This window comes from Prunus persica, chromosome G6, assembly GCF_000346465.2.
Source record: "Prunus persica cultivar Lovell chromosome G6, Prunus_persica_NCBIv2, whole genome shotgun sequence".
Lineage (NCBI taxonomy): Eukaryota > Viridiplantae > Streptophyta > Magnoliopsida > Rosales > Rosaceae > Prunus > Prunus persica.
Genome location: NC_034014.1, coordinates 7485233 through 7493397, shown reverse-complemented (window position 1 = coordinate 7493397; position 8165 = coordinate 7485233). Strand labels below are relative to the sequence as shown.

The following is an 8165-nucleotide window of genomic DNA, read 5'->3' as shown; positions in this document are numbered from 1 at the left end:
TTTTTTAGTTTTCTTCTTCGTTTCCTCTATTCATATTTGACTGGTTATCACAAAGATCTAAATTATGTGAGCCCCACTTCATCTCCTTATTTACAATCAGAAAGAACATCAACGCGAATTGATTAAGGGTGACAGATGAACTCTATATAAGCCACATAGATCAAACACTTTTTGAGTCACAAGCAACATGGCTCGCTTTTCCCTTTCTTTCTTCCTCATCTCTCTCTCAGCCCTAGCTGCTCAGCATGGAACACATGCTGTCAACTACATCGTCAAAAACCCAGCTGTGAACAACCCTGGAGGCACTTCAAAAATGAGCTTGGAGGTATCATCCCTGTGGATAGAATGAGTACCGCTACAAACTTCATTTGGAACCTCTTTAAGCAAACCTTATCTCCTTCAGAGAGAAAGAATGTGCAGCTCGTAACCTTGATCGTAGAAAACATAGGTGGTGTTGCATATACAAGCAATAACGAGATCCATTTTCGTGCTCAATACAACCAGGTATGCCACAAAATTTCTGACGTGACATCCTCTGTAAATGAAATTCTTTGCTATTTCTCTTATTGACGAGCATAGATATATACATGCATGCTCAAAATCTAACCGGTTAGTAAGTTAATACGACACTAACCACTTATTTGGGACCACTCAATCATGTCATCTTATGATCCGACCGTTCATTCTTATATGCGATGTCTGACTATGCTGATGTTTTCCAAAGATAATCCTTGAATGATGACCTACAAAATGAGCAGTTCAGATCGTAAGATGGCATGGTGGAATGGACAGAAATGAATGATTAGTGCTTAAGACCTCCTGGTATACTCCATATATACTAAATTTCATATAATTTCTCTCGATAATATGTTTTTATTTTCTTCAATATATATATAATTATATATGTTTTAAGATCACATATATTTTCACTAATATCGATATATATTTAACATTCTTACCATTCTCCTAAACCTTAATAGGTAAACCGTAGTTATTAGTGTAAAGATATCAAAGGTCCTAATTCTGCCACATGTCAGAAGATTGAAGAAGAGAGTTGTTGAAATATTGTTAAGACTGTTAGGCAGTTTTAGAGTTCTGTTAAAGTAGTTAGAAAGGCTAAGAGGTTAGAAACGTGTACACAAAGCTTTGTCAAGCTAGTATAAAACCGATTACTGTACTGTGTTGAATAATCAAGTATGAATACATCAATTCTTCTTCTAAGATCTCTGCTTTTCTCTGTTAAACTCTGTTCAATATTGCTATTCTCACATGGTATCATCGCCATAGTACGATCCTGAGCTTCCGCATTCCTTTTCTTTGCTGCAATTTCTGTTCTTCTGTCTCTATCCTCTCTTCTCTTCTTCTTTGTTCATTCATCGAGCTTCTTTCCCTCTTCAACCCCACTATTCCCTTTCGTAGTCTTTGCTCTGCCTACCACCTGTTTGTTCTTTTACCTCACAGAAACTTCTGCTTGTTCTATTGCCCATTTCTTTTCTTCTCAAACCTATTATCTTCCTGAATACTCATCATGGTGACTGCTACTCAACTTCAAATTGTTCAATCTCCGATTACTACCTTAATTCCCACTGTCTCTACTTCTGTGACAGTTAAGCTTGATGATGCAAATTATCTCACTTGGAATTTTCAGATGCAGCTTCTTCTTGAAGGTCATGGCTTATTGGGGTTTGTTGATGGTTCACGGCTGTGTCCTCCTCGTTTTGATGAAGATTCTGCTGTTGAAGGTGTGGAAACTGATGCTTATGCAGTGTGGAAGATGCATGATCGTGCCTTGATGCAATTGCTAATTGCCACCCTTTCTTCTGCTGCAATCTCATATGTCATTGGGTGTACTAGTTCTCATGATATGTGGGTTCAGTTGAAGGACAGATTTTCTATGGTTACCAAAGCTAGGATTTTTCAGATGAAAAGTGAGCTTCAGAATATCAAGAAGGGTGCTGACCCAGTCTCTCAATACTTGCACAAGATAAAGGATGCTAGAGATCATCTTGCTGCTGCTGGGGTTTCTTTTGATGATGATGATATTGTCATCTTGGCTCTTAATGGTCTTCCCCCAGAATATAATACATTTCGGTGTATGGTTCGAGGCAGGGAAAATGTGCTCTCTCTTAAAGATTTTAGATCTCAGTTGCTTGCTGAAGAGGCCATTCTTGAACATACTTGCTCTGCCACTCCTTTTGCCTCTGCAATGATGGCGAACAATCAATCATTCCAAGGAACATCTCTTGTTCTTGCTGACACTTCCCCGTCTGTCCCATCTTCTATTTCATCTAGCCACAATGGTGGTGTTCATGGTGGTCTCAATGGAGGTGTCCACTCTAGCTCTAATGGTGGCTCTTTTTCACATAATGGTGGTTTCCAATCTGGCCCTAATAGAGGTTCCTTTTATCGAGGAAGAGGCAGACCTCGGCATCAGTTTTCTTCTAGTCCAAGACCGTATCAAGCTCCACCTAATTCTGGCCCTGGCATCCTTGGTTCGGGTACTGATATTCCAACTTGTCAAATATGCAACAAGAAAGGTCATCTTGCTGCTGATTGTTATCAGCGACATCAGCAATTCACAAGTCCTAGTTCCTCTGTTCAATGCCAAATTTGCTGGAAGTATGGCCACACCGCTATTCAGTGTTACCACAGAGGCAATTTTTCCTATCAAGGCAAACCTCCTTCATCCAATCTTACTGCAATGCATGCCGACTGTTCTCCTTCCTCATCAGCTGAGCAATTTTGGGTAGCTGATACTGGAGCAACAGCCCATATGACGTCTGATTTGTCTCAACTCAGTCTTGCTACCCCTTTCTTAGGAAATGAGACTATCACCACTGCGGGGGGTTCAGGTTTGAGTATTTCTAGTGTTGGCTCTTCTTCTTTGAATACTCCTCAGTGTTCTTTCCAATTATCGAAAGTTTTGCATGTGCCAAAGATATCTCAGCATTTGCTTTCTGTGCATCGGTTATGTAAAGATAATAACTGCAGATTTATATGTGATGCATTTGGCTTTTGGATTCAGGACAAACTCACGGGGAGTGTTCTTCTCAAGGGGCTGTGTAGAGCTGGCCTATATTCAATTCCTTTCTTTCCTTCACAGCCTCATCCTACTCCAGCTGCTTCTCTCCTCAAACAACATTTCTGCTTTCTTGGACATCCAGTAAACACTAGTCTGTGGCACAAGCGATTTGGTCATCCCTCCAATATCATTACTACTGCTCTTTTACATCAAACACAGGTTCCTTTTTCTTCAGACAAAGTCCAATCTATCTGTCATCATTGTTTAGAAGGCAAACTAGCTAAACTTCCTTTTCATTATCCAGCAGTAAAATCTGTCAAACCTTTAGAGGTGATTCATAGTGATGTGTGGGGTCCTTCTCCAACAATATCTGTTGAGGGGTTCAAATATTATGTTAGCTTTGTAGATGAGTGTACTCGATTTACTTGGCTCTTTCCAATGATCAATAAAGCAGAAGTTTACTCTATTTTTGTTCATTTTCATGCTTACTTAGTCACTCAGTTCTCTGCTTCTCTTAAGGTTTTTCAAAGTGATGGAGGTGGTGAGTATCTTAGTCATAAATTTCAACATTTTCTTCTTGCTAGAGGTATCATTCATCATAAATCATGTCCCTATACACCTGAACAAAATGGCTTAGCTGAGAGAAAACACCGACACATCTTAGAGACTGCTATCACTTTATTGCAAACTGCTCATTTACCACCAAAATTTTGGTTTCATGCTTGTGCTACTTCAGTCTACTTGATCAATAGGATGCCTTGTAAAACTCTTCATTTAAAATCTCCTTATTTCTTATTGTTTGGATCTGCCCCAGCCATTACTCATCTAAAGGTATTTGGCTGTGCTTGCTTTCCTTTGCTCAAGCCTTATAATACAAACAAACTTCAGCCAAAAACTTCTACTTGTGTCTTTCTAGGCTATGCAGGACAATATAAAGGCTATATTTGTTTTTCTCTCCTTACCAATAGACTATTTGTCACTAGACATGTCCTATTTGATGAAACTATGTTTCCATTCACATCTGTCCATCCAGTAAGTATCTCTTCATCTCCGTATCTCCCTTCCTCTTCTCCTCCTCCATCCATTTCATTCACTAATACTGTCTTATCACCTCTCTCTTCTCTTTCCATTGCCTCACCTTCTCCTTCCACCTTTGAAGCCAATGAACCTTTGACTACTTCCCCTTCTGCTACACATTCAGCTACACAGTCTCCTCTCCCTGTGGATCCTGATTTTCAGCCTGAAAGTCTTCGTGTTGTCTTGCCTCTACCATCTATAAATCTGCATCCTATGACAACACGGTCTAAAAATGGCATCTCCAAGAGGAAGGCTTTTTCTGCTTCTACTTCTACTGATTTCTCTACAATTGAGCCTAGTTCTTTCAAGGCTGCTTCTCAATCACCGGAATGGCAATCTGCCATGCGGGAGGAAATTGAGGCTCTTCATGCTCAAGGTACTTGGGATTTGGTTCCTCTCCCAGCTCATAAGAATCTTGTTGGCTGTAAATGGGTTTATAGGATCAAGAAGAATGCAGATGGTTCTATTGCTAGGCATAAGGCTCGCTTGGTTGCTAAGGGATTTAGTCAAGAGGAGGGTATTGATTATTATGAAACCTTCAGTCCGGTAGTTAAACCAACCACTGTTCGATTAGTTCTGGCTCTGGCCGCTCAGTTTCAGTGGTCCTTACGGCAACTTGATGTTAAAAATGCGTTCTTGCATGGTGTTCTTCAAGAGGAGGTTTATATGACACAACCTCAAGGCTTTGAGAGTAAGCTTTATTCTTCTGATTTTGTTTGCAGACTCAAGAAGTCCTTGTATGGTTTAAAACAGGCTCCTCGTGCCTGGAATGAAAGATTTACTAGCTTCTTACCAAGCTTGGGTTTTCAAGCTTCAACTGCGGATCCATCTCTCTTTCTTCACCATTCGTCACTTGGTACTGTGGTTTTGCTTCTCTATGTTGATGATATCATTCTTACTGGCAGTAATTCATCTCTTATTGCATCTGTAATTAGTGCTTTAACTCAGGAGTTTGATATGAAGGATTTAGGCCAATTGACTTATTTTCTGGGGCTCCAAATTTCATATCAGTCTGCTGGCTTGTTTGTGTCTCAAACTAAGTATATCAAGGAACTGCTTGGCAAGGTTGATTTGCAGGATTCAAAACCGTGTCCTACTCCTTGTCTTCCTTATCACAGACTCTTGAAAGATGATGGCAAACCTTATTCTCATCCAGAGCAGTATAGAAGCATTGTTGGTGCTTTGCAGTACCTCACTTTCACAAGGCCAGATATTGCCTTCTCAGTGAATCAAGCTTGTCAATTTATGCATAATCCTATGGAATCTCATGTTGTGGCAGTTAAGAGAATCCTGAGGTATTTGAAAGGAACCATTGATTTTGGCATTTGGTTTAAGCCTGGTCTTCTTCATCTGCACGCTTATAGTGATGCTGACTGGGCTGGGGATCCTAATGACCGCAGATCTGTTTCGGGATTTATTGTTTACTTAGGCTCTAGTCCTATTTCTTGGGCTTCTAAGAAGCAACATACTGTCTCTCGTTCGTCCACTGAGGCAGAGTATAGGGCTTTGGCGATTACGGCTGCTGAACTTGCATGGATCAGACAGTTGTTCTGTGATCTGCACGTTCCATTACATGTTCCTCCTTTAATTCATTGTGACAATATCTCTGCTATTGCTCTCTCTTCCAACCCAGTGTTTCATTCCCGAATGAAACATCTACAGATTGATTATCATTTTGTTCGAGAACGAGTCATTCGGGGTGATTTACTTGTGCAACATGTCTCTTCTGCAGAACAATTTGCTGACATTCTCACTAAGGGGCTGTCTATCCCTTTATTCCAGCATCATTGTTCCAATCTCATGCTTGGCTCCTCCAAGCATGAGATTGAGGGGGCATGTAAAGATATCAAAGGTCCTAATTCTGCCACATGTCAGAAGATTGAAGAAGAGAGTTGTTGAAATATTGTTAAGACTGTTAGGCAGTTTTAGAGTTCTGTTAAAGTAGTTAGAAAGGCTAAGAGGTTAGAAACGTGTACACAAAGCTTTGTCAAGCTAGTATAAAACCGATTACTGTACTGTGTTGAATAATCAAGTATGAATACATCAATTCTTCTTCTAAGATCTCTGCTTTTCTCTGTTAAACTCTGTTCAATATTGCTATTCTCACAATTAGGACCTGCTATATTTTCATTAACATCGATATCTGACACCTTCTATCCAAAGCATAAAGCCAGGCATGGGAAATCTCGTATACGAGTTCAACGGGGTAATTAATTTTCCATGAGATGACGCATGTATGGCAGTGGAATGGCAATGGCGGAGCTCCTAGTGGGTTAATAGAGGGCATTGCAGACTTTGTGAGGTTGAAAGCAGGCTATACGCCTGATCATTGGGTGAAAAATGGTGAGGATAATCGTTGGGACCAAGGTTATGATGTAACTGCACGGTTCCTAGACTACTGCGAGAATGTTAAAACTGAGTTTGTAGCAAATCTGAACAGGAAGATGAGATTTGGTTACAGTGTCAACTTCTTTAAAGACATCACTGGGAGGACAGTTGATCAGCTCTGGAGGGACTACAAAGCCAAATTTGGAAAGTAATTAATATATTGAAGCTAGTTATATAAATATGAATAAGATGTGTGTTAATGGACACTAGATAATGGTATAAGAATTTCCAAAACTAATGATGAACTCTGAATAATGAGTGGAGATGTGTTATATGCAATATATAAGAAGTAGTTTTCATGCCCTATCTTGGAGTATGTAGAAGTTTTGATCGGAGTTTTCTAAAAATTGATAAAAATAACCATAAAGTTACAAACCGCTACACAATTGGCCCCTCCATCCATCCATATAGCTATCAAGTAGCCTCTGAAACGCTCTCAAACCCAAACACGATAGCCTCCCTTCAGGGCCGCAACAAGGGGGAGTTAGTCTCTGCCCCTCCTCTCTTTACCCGTCCCCCCTTCTTTCTCCTCTTCCTTCCTTTCTCTCTCTCCGAATTTCTGGGGCTTTTTGTTTGTTGTTGTAGGTTCTTGGGTTGCAGTAGTTTCGGTTATATTTACCATTTCCCCACTGCGGTGGCAGTGACTACAGTAGCGAAGGAGGCTGCGATGGATGTGAGCTCTGTCATGCCCACGACCTGGGTTAGGGAAGAAATCATGTGGCCGATGTGTGATAATAAAACGTTAAAATAAAAGGGCCAAAAAATTGGTTAAAATAAACTTCTCTATTAAAAACAGCTCCAAATCTTTCAATTGTACCAACAATAAATAAATTTCTACTATTCTCATCAATTTCAACCTCAAGTGGTTTGGTCCTTATCTTTTCCACTATATAATCTATCTAAAAATAAACAGGGTGAGGGATTAGCAAAGACCACTCAGTGAGTAAATTATGTAATGTGCTAGTCAAGAAATGTCGTTTACACACTATAAAAAATATCATGAAAACAAAGACCAATCCAGATCATATCACATCATTACTTCATAACTCGGTTATCCTTCATAGCATGTAACCGATCATGTGACCCCTATTGGCCTCACCACCCTATATCCCCATGTGGTACATCTACCCCTTGGATACCCCATCACTGAAGTTCTCATGTTCTATAAATAGTGCGTACATTACTAATATTCCAAATAATAATAGTGTGAAACACTGCACCAAATTAGACATATTTGACTTGAAATAAAAAGATATTTATAAATGGCTTATTTATGGATACATGTGCTTTCAAAATAGTCTCAAATTACTACCTGTTCTTTGAAATGTCTCAATATACCATCTATGCTTTCAATAAGTGTCTCACGTTAGCTATTCCGTCAGATTTGATAGAAGTTCCGTTCGTTGATGTGACCCCCACTTCTTTTCAATCTCTTAACAATGGAGATGAATGGTTAGTCAGGTTGAGAAAATGGGGAATTTGGGAGAAGAAGGGGGGGGATCCCATTTTCAATTTGGGGATTCGAGAGGATCATATTTGGCAATGTGAGAGGTTCAAATTTGGGAGAAGATGTTGAATTATATTGAGTAGGATCAAATTGGGTGCTCCCCTCTAATGTTAGAACGTTCGAACCTCCCGTGCCTGCTGGTTAGGTGTTGCACCTCCACTTGTTGTCGTA

At 39.9% G+C, this 8165-nt stretch overlaps 1 pseudogene; it reads left to right on the top strand.

Annotated features, from left to right (window-relative positions):
- Positions 346-6639, top strand: LOC18773453 (annotated as a pseudogene).